This window comes from Pterocles gutturalis, unplaced genomic scaffold (genome assembly GCF_000699245.1).
Source record: "Pterocles gutturalis isolate BGI_N339 unplaced genomic scaffold, ASM69924v1 scaffold29127, whole genome shotgun sequence".
Taxonomy (NCBI): domain Eukaryota; kingdom Metazoa; phylum Chordata; class Aves; order Pterocliformes; family Pteroclidae; genus Pterocles; species Pterocles gutturalis.
The window spans coordinates 4,184-17,894 of NW_010109000.1; positions in this window are offsets into that span (position 1 = coordinate 4,184).

The window sequence follows — 13,711 nt, forward strand, 5'->3', positions numbered from 1 at the left end:
TCCCTGGCGCTATCTTTCAGAATAAGCGAAAGCCGGGCCCCCAGGCGTCACTGCCCTCAAGAAGCAGCTCCCAGCAGTGGTACCTGTACTCGGTAGCAGGGGTGACCTGGACCACTTGGCCAGGACACTTTGGAGGTGACAGCCTTGTGCTTCCTTTTGTTTTCCAATTAAATAGTCAAAGTCAGATACCAAAGGTGAAAATGTACCTGCAGTGGGTACTGTTATTGGCTGGCCTCCCACCAGAAATCAGACAGTGGATGATGCAGAACAGGAGGAGGAAGCTCCAGCACTGCAGCCTCCCATCCCTATGAGCTGCAGGTCAGAATTCACCCCCTCAGGGGTTCCGCCTGAAAGTAGGAATTGGAGTGGAATCAGTCTGCTCCAGTCCAAGCAGTGTGTGCGAGCCAGGACACACATCTCCCAGGATTACCTGGCACAGCCTCTAAATTCTCACTCTTTCAAGCAGAGCAGAGACCTGTCTCTGCAGTCTGCAAGAGTTCAGGAAAATAAAATGAGACGTCCGTCCGGGGTCTCCTGGGCAGGTCAGGAAGCTGGGGACAAGGCTGGGTACTTGGATGAGAGCTGCTGGCCCCATACACATACTCACAGTAGTGGTCTCATTTTCTTCTGCCACTGTTGCCACTCTCCATTTTTGGTGATTGTTTCAGAGCGAGGAGAAATGGTGTTTTAATGCTATAAAAATACTTGAAGGCTTAAAAATGATTTTTATATTGTTTAAGGCCAGGTGACTAAGACTGATCATCTCTATCCATTTATAGTTTGCTGTTACACACATCATTTGCTCTTCACTCTCCCATTGTATCACTTTTTTACTTGCCCCTGCCAATGTGGAGTGGGACTGAGAAACTGATGCAGGTTAAAATGACCTTTTTTTTTTCTTGCTTTTCTTGCAAGCTTCATTTTAACCTAGTTCTGGTGGCTGTGCTTTGATCTGTCACTGTCATACAGACACTTGTGCCAGCCAAGGGAAGGGCTGATGCAGGAAAAGTGAGACTGCAGAGACTTGGAAAGGCAGAAGCTAGGACTGCCACTGAAAGCAGTTGGGAAATTAATGGCCTTACTGTCAAAGGAGAAATGAAGAAAGGAAAACTGTGTCTCCTACAGTGGTCCAGTTAGTGGAAAAGATGTTGCTTTTAACTGCACTGCTCTGGGTGTTAACCTTGTGGTGTCCCACAAGCAGTTTCTCTGACAGTCCTAATGCTGGAAATCAGGCACATCCCATTTCTGCAGATTCCAGAGGGCTCAGGTGTTACCTGAAAGGGGGCAGACTGGGAAAGGGACTCAGCTCCCATTCAGCTACCAAACCGTAGCAGTTGGAGGGTCCTTGTTCAGAAGGCAAGCAGCATGCCCTTCCCGCAGCTGCCTGCTACTGTATAGGCACACACAGCAGTTCAACAGGAATTATTTTGGCTGTGATGAGCTAGGACTGAGCCTTGAAACTAGAGGCAATAGGACTACAAGTTCAAGCATCGATTGCCCATGTAGTTAACTGAGGTGTGGCATATTCCCTGGTAAGAGAATTTGCTGCAGAAAAGGGGTTCTGCACTTCAGGACTTGTGTTTTTAAAAAATACATATTTTCAGCTCTGGAATTGATAAAACATTTTAAAAATGAAGATAATATACTGAGCCCCACTGTCCCTACCTGATTCCTACTGCGATCCCAGCAACATCTCTGGGACATTCTTGTGTTTCACCAATTAAAAAAATAAATCAACTGCAGATTGAAAGTTGGAAAAGGAAGCTGAAAAAAACGTAATATAGCCTTGATATTAACCTCAGTAACCCCTTGGAGGTCCCTGCACTGAGTGTTTTGTTTTCCTGTGCAATTTAAGAGATAAAATTAGCTGCTATGGACCTACTCCTGATTTTTCAGGCTGTTTCCCTAGAAGGGCGCCTGCCCTTCACGAGAGACCTCAACCTACAGAAGGACCAAGTGGCCATGTGCACAGAGGTTTGCTGCTGCTCAGGACAGACAGGTCTTAAGCACAGGGAAAACGAGTAAGAACAAGTGTGGAGGATGCGTGCCTGTCCTGGACACTGCTGCGTGTCCCAGGAGGGGATGCTGGAGCTGTGACCGCTGAAGAGCCCTGGCCAGAGGAGCCACGTGGCTGTGTGCCCTTCTGCCCTGGTGCCAGGCAGCCCCAAGTCATGGCCACCCCTGGAGTCAAGCTTGGCATGGCATCTGCACAGCCCTGAGCTTTTGTCCCATCATAGCATTTCCTGACAGTTTACATCCAGACCAAATTGTTTACAGGGAAAGGATGAATGTGAACTAAATCACTTGCTGCCAGAATTTTGAGAGTTCCCTGGGGCCAGCACCTGGGGAGCAATCTCTCGTGCTTACTCTCCATGTGTGGTATCTTGTGGGTGTAGGTACACAAGAGTTTTTCTGACAGTAAGTGTTATATCAAGTATGATCTGTGTTACATTACTGCTGTTTTACGACCTGTCTTACTGCTGATTACCTGTTTTCTGTTAAATGTATAAATAAAATGTAAATGCCAACCTGTTGAAAGGCAGGTGAGACCCAGCTGTCAGCATGTCTTTGCTTCTGCCATATCCCTGGGCCTCCCCAAGCCCTACCTTTCTCTTTCTCCATCATATTTCCCTCTGGCTTGGGGTGAGAGCAGCCACCTTTCCAGCAGAGATGGAGCCCAGCTGGTCCTGCAGAGGGTCAGTCAAAAACCAGAGCAGCCCCACCACTGGGGGCATGTCCCTCCCAGGGTGTCACTCACCCACATCAGTGCTACATGAGCCTGTGTGTGTTTTAAAGCCCCTCTAGTGAGCTTGCCCCAGGCAGAGCCCAGCCTGCAACCTGTCCTTGCACACTCCTGCTCGGGGTGTGCACCACCTGGCACCCGTCCTTTAACCCCCAAGGGGAAACACTTGTGACTTGCACAGACTGAGCACTGTGAGATCCTGTGGTTGGAAAAGGATATTGTACACATTGAGAATTACCCTTTATCTGAGGTAACCGTTGCTGCCACTAGAAACATCTTTCTTTGGACTATGAGAAGTCTATAGGCAACAAAGATGGAATGAGATGGAGCATCTGAAAACCCCAGGAAGAAAAAGAGCTTCCTTTTAAAGAATGATTGGTAAATACACTCAAGTGAAACACTTATCTGCTGGACATCAGTGTCATAATGCACTCACTGGAGTGGGAAATGCATGTGCTGTGCTAGATGCTGTCTGCTGGAGAAACGAGCTAAGGCTTCAGATATGGCATATAACAGAAATCAGAGCTTTAGAGTTTCTCTAAAGACAGACCCATAAGCTTGACATAATTGTGGAAAAGCAGTATTTGGAGAAAAAAAACAACTTACAACTAATTGATCTGAAGTATTTCTTTCCAAATAAATTATGCTACTTCTGATGTTGATTTCCATTCTGATACCCCTTTGCAGAGCAGCACCCCCACTGCACTTCCATAAGAGAGCTGACACCTGAGCCTCAGGAAGACCCAAACCAGGTTACAAAAGGTAAAGCATAACCTCTAGTCATGTCCTTCAGGGTGCTGGAAGATAACTATATTTTTTCAGTTATTCAGTTAGTTGTTATTGACTAGTTATTCAAAGACCATTAGTTGGACTCAGGTGTCATATGACTGAGGCTGTTGGCAGAACCAGATACAAGAACTCAGGAACATCAAAAGAAACTATGAGAAAAGGAGGTTTAAAATAAGTAAAGAGGAGGAGCACTTTGTGCAACAAGCAGTCCACCTTTTGGGCCCTTTGCCAATGGGTGTTGGAGATTACAGTTTGGTTCAAGAACAAATTCATGGAAAAGAAATCCACTGAGAGTTGCTAAACACATATAAACTATGTTGAAAATTACTAGAGGCCAGGAGAATAGGAGGACGATGTTATTATATGTGTCTGCCCTATTCCTACAGTCTTCCTTGCCTGTTCTTTCATGGCCACTGCTGGAAACAAGATTTTGCATTGGATGCACCAAAGGGCTGACCCAGGTTGTGTACATAAATTCATGTAATGTCTGCTGGGTACTACCCATGAACTGTGGAAGTTTCAGCCAGTTTTCTTAGGCCACTGACACTTGGAAAAAGCATGAAAGCAAGGTTTTTATCTTCCTTTCCTGGGTGCCTCCTGCATTTGCCTTGATGGTTGTATGTATTGTGTTAGCCTGGCTTACATGAAAGATGTAAGAGATGTTTTGTTTCTAAAATAGTTAGAGTTAATAAACACAGATGGTGTGAGAAAGAGAGAGGAATGGAGCTTCTGCTTTCCCTTGTAAAGGAAAGCTGTTCTCAAAAACATTTATAATTTTCTCCCTTGAAGCAGTCAATTTAAAAAAAAATTACACACAATTTCCTGCCTTTTAATCTCCATAATGCTAATTCCCCCCCCCCCAAAAAAAAAATCTCTCACAGAATTTCTTACAGAATTCATTCAGAAAAAAACTCTTGCAGGTTTAACTGTCTCCTAAAGACAGAAGAAGATTGTAATAATAGTAATAGAAATGGGAGGATAATTGGGAAGCCTGTGATGGCAGGGGCTGCTGGTAGATGGTTGTCTTCATTGAGACGGTACTTTGTTGGGATGAGTGTTTATCCCACAGCTACTTCCTTCTCTTGTCAAGGTAGTAAAAAGCCACATCCAAGTGCTGACTTTGGAGATGCAGCATCCTCCCATCTCTTCTCACAAACTACCTGCAGTGTCATGTCCATACGGTCACATCTGGGTGAACTCAACGTTAAGCTCATCCTGCTCCCATGCTGACTTGCACTCTGGCCCAAAATGCAGCTTTAAGTGGAAAACTCAGTGGGAGAGCAATATAAGAAAATACAAATTTATCCCCCCACCCCTTTTGCAGCTGGCATTATGGCAAGAGAATGCAGACACCTCTTGCCGCAGCTGATCTAGGCTAACAAAAGCTGTCTCTGTGGGGTCCACCAGCAACCCCTGGCCACTTGGCAGAAGAGAGCCAGGGCTCTTTTTAGCCGAGATGATTCAGCACAAAGAAGCCTTTATAGCTCAGCAACAGGCATCTCGCGCCTCTTCTCATCACGCCTCTTCTCAAGTTTTAAATACAAGGGGACAAAAGTTCTTACAAACCCCTGATTCTGTCAATTCCCTGAACATATGCCTGTAATGCTGTTTCTGGCATTTAAGTATCTTTAAATGGAAAAGATAGAGCTCTTAGGAATCACGGGACACTGCATGCACCACCTGTCTTTCAGAGCATCTTTCCTGGCATAAGCTAATCACCACTTGTGATACTCTGCATCTGTAGGGCAGGATACAGAGGGACACTGAACAGCAGCAGCAGCAGCAAGTTCCACGCAAGCAGCTGCATGCCGTGAAGGATAAACAGGAGGTCCTCCATGCCAAACCGTATCACAGCAACCAAGAGCCCAGCCATATTTTAAAGCGATTAGAAGTGCATAGATGGCAAGAAGAATTTTAATAACAAAAGGCTGAATAGATGCCAGTTTGCAAGCAGCGGGAGCGCTCTGCTATAGCAAAGTTACACTAGTTACAAAGGAACAGCGGGAGGAAGCATTATCCCACCCTGCCAGATGCAGTGGGGCTTGCAGCATCCTCAGAAACAACCCATACCTGCTGGCTCTGGCAAGGAGCCTCTGCTAGGTAGAGGCAGAACAGAAATTCATGCAGTAAGTGCCCTGTTCACATGAATGGTCAGTTCAGACTGTTCAGAAAGGAATACTCAATTTTTAGGAAGATTTCCTTTCTTTTTGTTTGTAATTTGCCCTTTGGATCACATTTTTCATGTTTTCTTCAGAATCCCAGGGCTTAGCCTGGCTGCGGATAACTTTAACACCCAGCTACACACCTGCCAAGGCCCGAGTGGGCAACAGGTCTGGAAGTGACCTGAAAATATGTGAAGGCAACCTAAATACCTGCAGTTTTTCTCCTGGGCACAAAGATGCCCAAGCATCTGTGCCTGTACAAGGCTGAACAACTTTGTACTGATACTTAGGCCTGGTGTTCTTCCAGTTTCTCTCTAGCAAGCTGTCTTAGGAAGAGCAAGAGCACTGAGCCACTGCTTGCTTAATCCTATACCTAAGAAAACAAAAATCCCAGCTTTTGTCCCATTCTCTGTTTGGATGATTGGGAAAGGGGGCTTGAAACAGGGCCATCAGCTATTAGGTGGAGCACAGAAATTGCTGGCTGTAGACACCTGCTTCCCAGCTCACAACCCTTAGCCCTGCAATTACTCCTGTTCTAACCTGGGACATGCCTTTCTACCACCCCTGTTGAGCTTGTGCAGCTCTTTGGAAAAAATAAATCAGGGAAAATACACAAAGGAAGAAACAAGTGTTTCTGAAGTAAGGAATAATAGGTCAGTACCCTAAAAACTGTTTGCTGTTATCCCTTAAATGCTTAATGGAAAAGGTGCAAGTGACTTGGAGCGGGAGTCCATTCCAGCGACTGCCATCTCCTCCACGCTGAGCATCAGGCACACTTTCACTTTCTAATATTTTTGGACAACTAGGGTTCAATTTAGGAAGTGGGCAAGGGTAAGGGCTTCTTGGAAATTATGTACAACAAACCTCCCACACATTTCTAACAGCTAAGTGCCCGCACATGGGTGGAAACCCAAGCTCTGCTTGAAAACAGAAGTCTTCTTCTTAGCTGGGTCTGACAATGCGAGCACCAGTAATAGGATCATCTGTTGTTGTTGTTGTTGTAGTTGTTATCAACCTTCATAAAAGGTCTTTTGCCTGTCCTTTGAGGGAATTTAACAGTGAAACCCTTGGTATTATTTTAGCTCTGAGAATAGTGTCCTTTCCATGTCTTGGCTCTGTAGTGTTCCTCCACTTGTCAGACAAAGACCCAGAAGAGGTAGGAGCAATATCAGTCAGTCATCTCAGTTCCCTAGAGTCATCCAGATATAAGGTTTGTCTGATTATTATAAAAGATTTATTGGAAGTGTGATGGGTTAGCCCTTGGCTGGGGGCCAAACCACACACCCACTCACACAATTCCCACCCCCCACCCAGTGATAGGGGAGAGAATTAAAGGGGTAAAGGGAAAAAAGGACTTGTGGATTGAGATAAGAACAATTTAATGACTAAACTACAATAATATTGAAAATAATACTATATACAAATATACAAATGAGTGATACACAGTGATACTTCCCCCCCCCTCCCCGACCTGATGACCAAGGCTCAGCCTGTTCCGAGCTAACAATCCTGGAGCAGGGAGAGTCCCGAAACTGCACTCACAGAACGGAGATAACAGTCCGAGCATCCCAGACTGAGAGCTGACCAGGGTGTGGGGGGAATGCCTTGGGAGAGCGACCACCTGGAGAGAGATGACCTGGAGCAAAAGAGATCTGGAACCAAAAAGAGCCGATATTCCGGAGGGTCCTCACCTTGGGCATGACGGGTATGTTATGGAATAGATTATTGGCCACTCTGGGTCTCAATCCCAAACCTAAGATCAAATCCTGGGCTAGTAACTGGGGCTGTGCTCCCTCCCAGCTTCTCCAGTCTGCAGACCTTGGCAGCTGCGTAAACATCACTTTTTATCAGCTTTATTCTGAGCATAAATCCAAAACACAGCATCTTGCTAGCTATTATGAAGAAAGTTAACTCAGGCTCAGCTGAACCCAGGACAGGAAGACATGTGGTTGAGCTGACATCTCTGAACACTTGTGGGATTTCATGGCACGGCACATGTCAAGTTGTGTTTTCCTGTGCAGGGCTGCTCTTCCCCTGTACTGACATCTCCCTGGCTCTGTCACTGAGCACTCACAACTGAGCTTTAAGATGGGGATGTTTATTGCCTAAACCACATCAAGTGTTACATCCTGTCTGCCTTGCTAGAGGCCCGGTTGCTGTGCTCAGTAAGCTCCAGTGTGAGATCCTACTTAGATTCTCAGGTTATAATTAAGTGAAATTTCACTAAGAATTTAACTTATTTTTAGCAAGGTGGAAAAAGTCCTTTTTCGTCTTCTGAAACTCAGTTCTCTCCTTCGCGTCAGCCAGCTGGGACACCTCCACCAGGGTGCCGAGTCACAGGACCGAAGATGGTAGCGCCTTGTCCTTACAGAAATGGGTGTGATATCATCTGGGTTTTGAACCCCGAGTTGAAACAGTGCCCGTGCTGTACTGACAAGCTGAGTCACTGAGACAGCCACAGGGCGAGAGGCCTTGGGCATGGCAAATACACTCACCTGCAATCCCGTCCAAAGCCCTGACCCTGAAGGACAACACACACAGAGCTCCTTCCAGCAGCTCCTGCATGAGCTGGCTTAAACCTGCTGCTGACAGTTATTTTCATTCTTGTAGATAATCTGTGGGTATGGCAGAGCAGTATTTGGTATAAATCAGTTCATTGAAACTCAGCCAACTTGTGTCGGGGCTGAAATAAAACTGAAAAGAATAAGTCATCCATCCCAATTATTTTTTTTTTATTTCAGCAGTGCTAAAATAATTCAAATGAGAGCGGGTCTCGACAGCAAAGAAAACAGCTTCTGTGCCAAAGAGCCTGCTCACAGGCACAGGGAAAGGCTGGCAGGATGGCAAGGGCACGGCGAGGCAGACCTCGCCAAGGGATGCTGCCAGGAACCCAGGGGAGCAGAAAGCCACTGCCTGTCCCTGGCTCCGCTGCCCTGCCCTGCCTCTTGCCGACGCTTGGCAATCTGCTCAGGCTTCAGCAGGTCCCAGCGGTGCCCCTTTGATGAGGTACAGCCTACACATGCACCGGGCTCGTGGTGAGAGACTGCTGCAACACCACCATGTTGATAGTGGAGATTTATGCCTGACTCTTTGGTCTGCTAGGTATAGAAAATGGCTGGTTTCTAGGCAGAAACGAGCCCATAGGGTGTTGTCCGTGACCTGTACTCCCATATTTCATGGTCTGCTACAGCAGGAGCCTGTAGGCAGGACCCAGCAGGCAGGAGTGGTGGCTGTTTCAGTTCACCACTAAAGCCGGAGAGATTGTGGAGCTAAACCCAGCCACCTCTAGCTTAGACTTTACAGATGCTCCTCTTTGATGGAGCAGTGAGGATCCCAACATGTAGAGGAAGTTTTCAGACAGGACACCAGTGTCTTCATCCATTTTGTTTTCTGCAAGTCTCTAGTTGTTTCCAGACACGTGCATGGCATCCGTTGTTGCAGCCTGTGTAGTCAATGTAAAACCACAATGCCAATATCTGCTTATATCCTACCTTGTCCCCCACAGCATTCTAGCTTCTCCAGCCAAGTGCTGGTCTTGTCAGGTCTCTGTTAGGCTCAAAATCCTTTCTGCAAAGTTTCCCCAAGCCTCCCCCTCTCCTGCTCCTCACTGCAGGTAGCTTTGGCCAGCTCCTCCCTACCAGGCAAGGAGATATCTTTTCCCTCTCTCTCTGAGCTCTTGTCTCCAGAAGTAGATTAAACTTGAAGAAATGAGATTTTTTTATCTGTCTCAAGGCCCCTCACCACAAAGCACAGGTGAAAAGGTCTCAAAGGATCATCCATCATACTGCTGTGAAGGAGGAGGCTGAGCACTTACGGTGCAGCTGAAAGGGGAGTTGCAGTCCCCACACACTGGCAGCTGCAAAAACCCAGCACTGATAAAGTCACTGCACTTTGCTTTCTTCTGCTCTGCCTGTATGACTAGTGTGTGTGCCGGTATCTCTCATCACTGAAGCGAAGAGCAATTTCCATACTGCAAGCCAGCTGACCTGTGCTAGGATGAAGTGCCCTACACCACAGACGTGCACATATCTCTCATTTTACAATGGAGGGGGTCTGAAAACCTTCCCTGAAGACCAATATCTGAAATTAGGCAAGTTTGCAGTAGGTAGGACATGGCAGAGGGAGAACAGAGACCCACAAAGGGCCCACCCAGCCCTTTATATCCCCCAGGATGTCACATCCCTGACCCTCCCACCAGCAGCTGTACCTAAGCTATTAACTGTTCATTGCATCAGGCTGCTGTGCTGAGAGATGATGAACCATGTCTGGTCCAGCTCAGCATGCTGGAAGCTGGCACAGACATGTCCCCTCCACAGACCTGATGCTTGCCAGATCTGGAAATGTACTCCAGCCAAAAGCCCTTCCAGAGCTACAGATTTTCTGGGCTTCCCTTTATCATCTTTGTATATTTTAAGGCAGAAACTCTGTCTGAGACACCTCTCAGCAGGGTTTATCTGGAAGCAGTGTGCCAGGGGACTCAGCCTGAGCCCTCTTGGGCAGCAGAGAGCCCCTTGAGAAGATTATGCCCATAGCTCTGCTCTTCATTGACCACTCAACTGGCAGGGCTGCCTTACATTCCCCACAGGAAACCTTTTCACCAAAGGGAAAAACTCAGCACTTGTTTCTGAATACCACAGAGAGCAAGACAAATCCACCTGTGGGAAAAAATAAAGAAATAGAGTATGCAAGTTTTACAGGCAGCTTTCGCAGACACCTGACAACAGCCGTGCATCTCTGTCGTGCCTGCAGCTGCTGTCAGGACAGAAGTATTCTGCTTTTCCCAAATCTGTCCTGGAAGAGGTCATCTCTCTGCTGCTCAGAGAGGGTGAGCACAGGCAAGAGCCTGCAAACAGCCTTGGACTTCAGGAGCTTCAGCTTTACCTGCCTGTGGCATAGTGTTGACACCAAAAGGGAATCCCTAAGCCACCTGGCTGTGCTTCTCTTGCACTGAGCCCTGCAGGAGAAGCACCAAGCTCAACAAATGCAGCCCACTGCTTCTCAGGGACTTCGTTCATGCCTAGCGCCAGCGATCGTGAAGTGGCCTATGCACCCTCTTTCTTCTTCTGGCTGGAAATAGAACAGGAAAATCATCCCTCCTCTCACCCTGCCTCACATAAGAAAAGGGATAAGGAAAGCACAGGTCCCTGTAGTGTATCGAGGGAAGTTAAATATTGCCACAGACTGACCGAACATTGTATTCAGCCATCCCCACTATTTCTTAAAGTGTTTCTTTTGCCTAACAGCACTGGTCAAACCCATGGGGCTAAAGTGGGCATACTCCCATGGGCATATTCTGCAGCAGAGTTTTTATGCCATTGAATGGTGGGTGTTAGCTTCACCCAGCCTCACCATTTTGAAGGCAGGAGTGCAGGTTCTCTCCTCTACTGATGTCTTAGAGATGTCCTAAAGCAGAGAAATCTGTCCACTTGCACAGAGGGAACAGGATTAGGGACGGTTATTTGAAGCCTGTGATGCTGAAGGGTTTACTCCCGTTGCACCAGGATGGCAGAGCCAGAAGACAGCTCCATCTGAGTTTGGCTTCCCTGAGCTAGCAGAGCGCGGTGCTTTCCTCAGGCAGCAGAGCAGGCTGTGTTCCTTCTGTGTTTATACTCAAGAGATCTGGATTCTTTTTATTCTTCTTGCAAGTCATATCCTGTACTTTGCAACTTATTTCTTAAGGTACTTGTGGGAACAGAATCTAACATGCTGCATCTCTTCCTAAAACTAACATGATCGTACTAGAGTGGGAGTTTGGGGGATTAGTAGCACTTAATTACACAGTTCCTTGAGTAGTATGAATCTTCCTTGTACGCAGGTTGGAAGAGTCACAAGCTAATGACAAATATTTGTTCTCTTTAATTATGTGTAGCAAGGGAGGACAGCCCAGCTCCCTCAGCTTTCCTCCTCCATCATTCTGACAGCTTCAACACCACCTGCTCTTAGAGCAAAGTGGATACAGAAATAAAATCCACACTGATTTTTGGACCAGGCATCACAGGCTTGTAATGTGACAGCATGCACTTTATTTATAAGTACCAGTAAGGAATTTTGGGCACACCTAAGACATCACTGACCTTCCTGATCATAGAATCATAGAATCATAGAATCATTTAGGTTGGAAAAGACCCTTAAGATCACCAAGTACAAACATTAACCTAACATTGCCAAGTCCACCGCACCACTTCTACACACCTTTTAAATCCCTCCAGGGATGGTCACTCAACCACTTCCCTGGGCAGCCTGTTCCAATGCTTGACAACCCCTTCAGTGAAGAAATTTTTCCTAATATCCAATCTAAGGCAACTTGAGGTCATTTCCTCTCATCCTATCCTTTGTTACTTGGGAGAAGAGACTGACACCCACCTTGCTACAACCTCCTTTCAGGTAGCTGCAGACAGCAATAAGGTCTCCCCTCAGCCTCCTTTTCTCCAGGCTAAACAACCCCAGTTCCCACAGCTGTTCCTCACAGGACTTGTTCTCTAGACCCTTCACCAGCTTTGTTGCTCTTCTCTGGACACACTCCAACACCTCAATGAGTTTCTTATAGTGAGGAGCCCAAAACTGAACACAGTATTCAAGGTGTGGCCTCACCAGTGCCAAGTACAGGGGGACAGTCACTTCCCTAGTCCTGCTGGCCACACTATTTCTGATACAAGCCAAGATGCTATTGGCCTTCTTGGCAACCTGGACATGCTGCTTGCTCCTGTTCAGCCAGTTGTCCACAAACACCCCTAGGTCCTTTTCTGCCAGGCAGCTTTCCAGCCACTCTTCCCCAAGCCTGTAGTGTTGCAGGGGGTTGTTGTGACCCAAGAGCAGGACCCGGCTCTGAGCCTTGTTGAACCTCACACAGCTGCCCTCGGCCCATCGATCCAGCCTGTCCAGACCCTGCTGTAGAGCCTTCCCACCCTCGAGCAGATCAGCACTCCCACTGAACTTGGTGTCATCTGCAAACTTCCTGAGGGTGCATTCAATCCCCTTGTCCAGATCATTGATAAAGATATTGAACAGAACTGGCCCCAGTACTGAGCCCTGGGGAACACCACTTGTGATCAGGTGCCAACTGGATTTAACTCTGTTCACCATAACTCTTTGGGTCCAGACATCCAGCCAGGTTTTTACACAGCGAAGCAACCTTTCTTTCCTTCTTACCTTCACTTGCTTTTTAGAAGGTCCACCCCTAGCAAATGGTTCAGGTGAAGGAGGGAAGTAATGTGTTATTTCTGATTACTGAAGGCTTTCTAGATGTTGTGGAGTTCAGAGGCATCCCTGCTGTTCTTCCCAAGTCAGACAGAAAAGAAGGGAGCAGGGCTCTAGCTGCTGTCAGTTGTGAAACACTCCATGAGCTGAAGGCAAAGCCGTACTTGGCAGCTGCAGAATAACTACCCAGTCCATCTATCCAGCTCATTTGGACATCTATGGGAAGAATTTTAATGTAACTACACATAAAAAAGTTTACCAGCAGTGAGCAGATAGACATCAGTCCCTTTCTTGAAGCAGGATGGTTTGTTGTGACCCATGTGCTCTCTGGGCACAGAAAGCTCATCTGAACAAAGCAAGGGTGCTTCCCCACCATTGAAGTGTTCAAGGTCAGGTTGGACACAGCTCTGATCTAGCAACAGGTGTTCCTGTCTGTGGCAAGGGGGTTGAACTAGATGATCTTTGAAGGTTCCTTCCAATCCAAACCATTCTATGGTTCTAAAGGAGTGAAGGCAGCTGTCACCTCCATCTGCACGCCACTGGCCCGGTGGCTGCCAGGGACCCTCACCTCTTACTGTCACACTTAGGGGCTTAAAAATAGGGTTTTTACATCTAGCTGCATATCTGGGACTTACCTAGCCTGACCCCAGGCCCATACTGGGCCTTCCCCTACACAGGGCACCACATCTGGAACTTCATGTCACAGCTCCTTTCATAGAATCATAGAATCATAGAATCATTAAGGTTGGAAAAGACCTCAAGGATCACCAAGTCCAACTGTCAACCCAACACCACCTAACTCATGAAACCATGTCCCTAA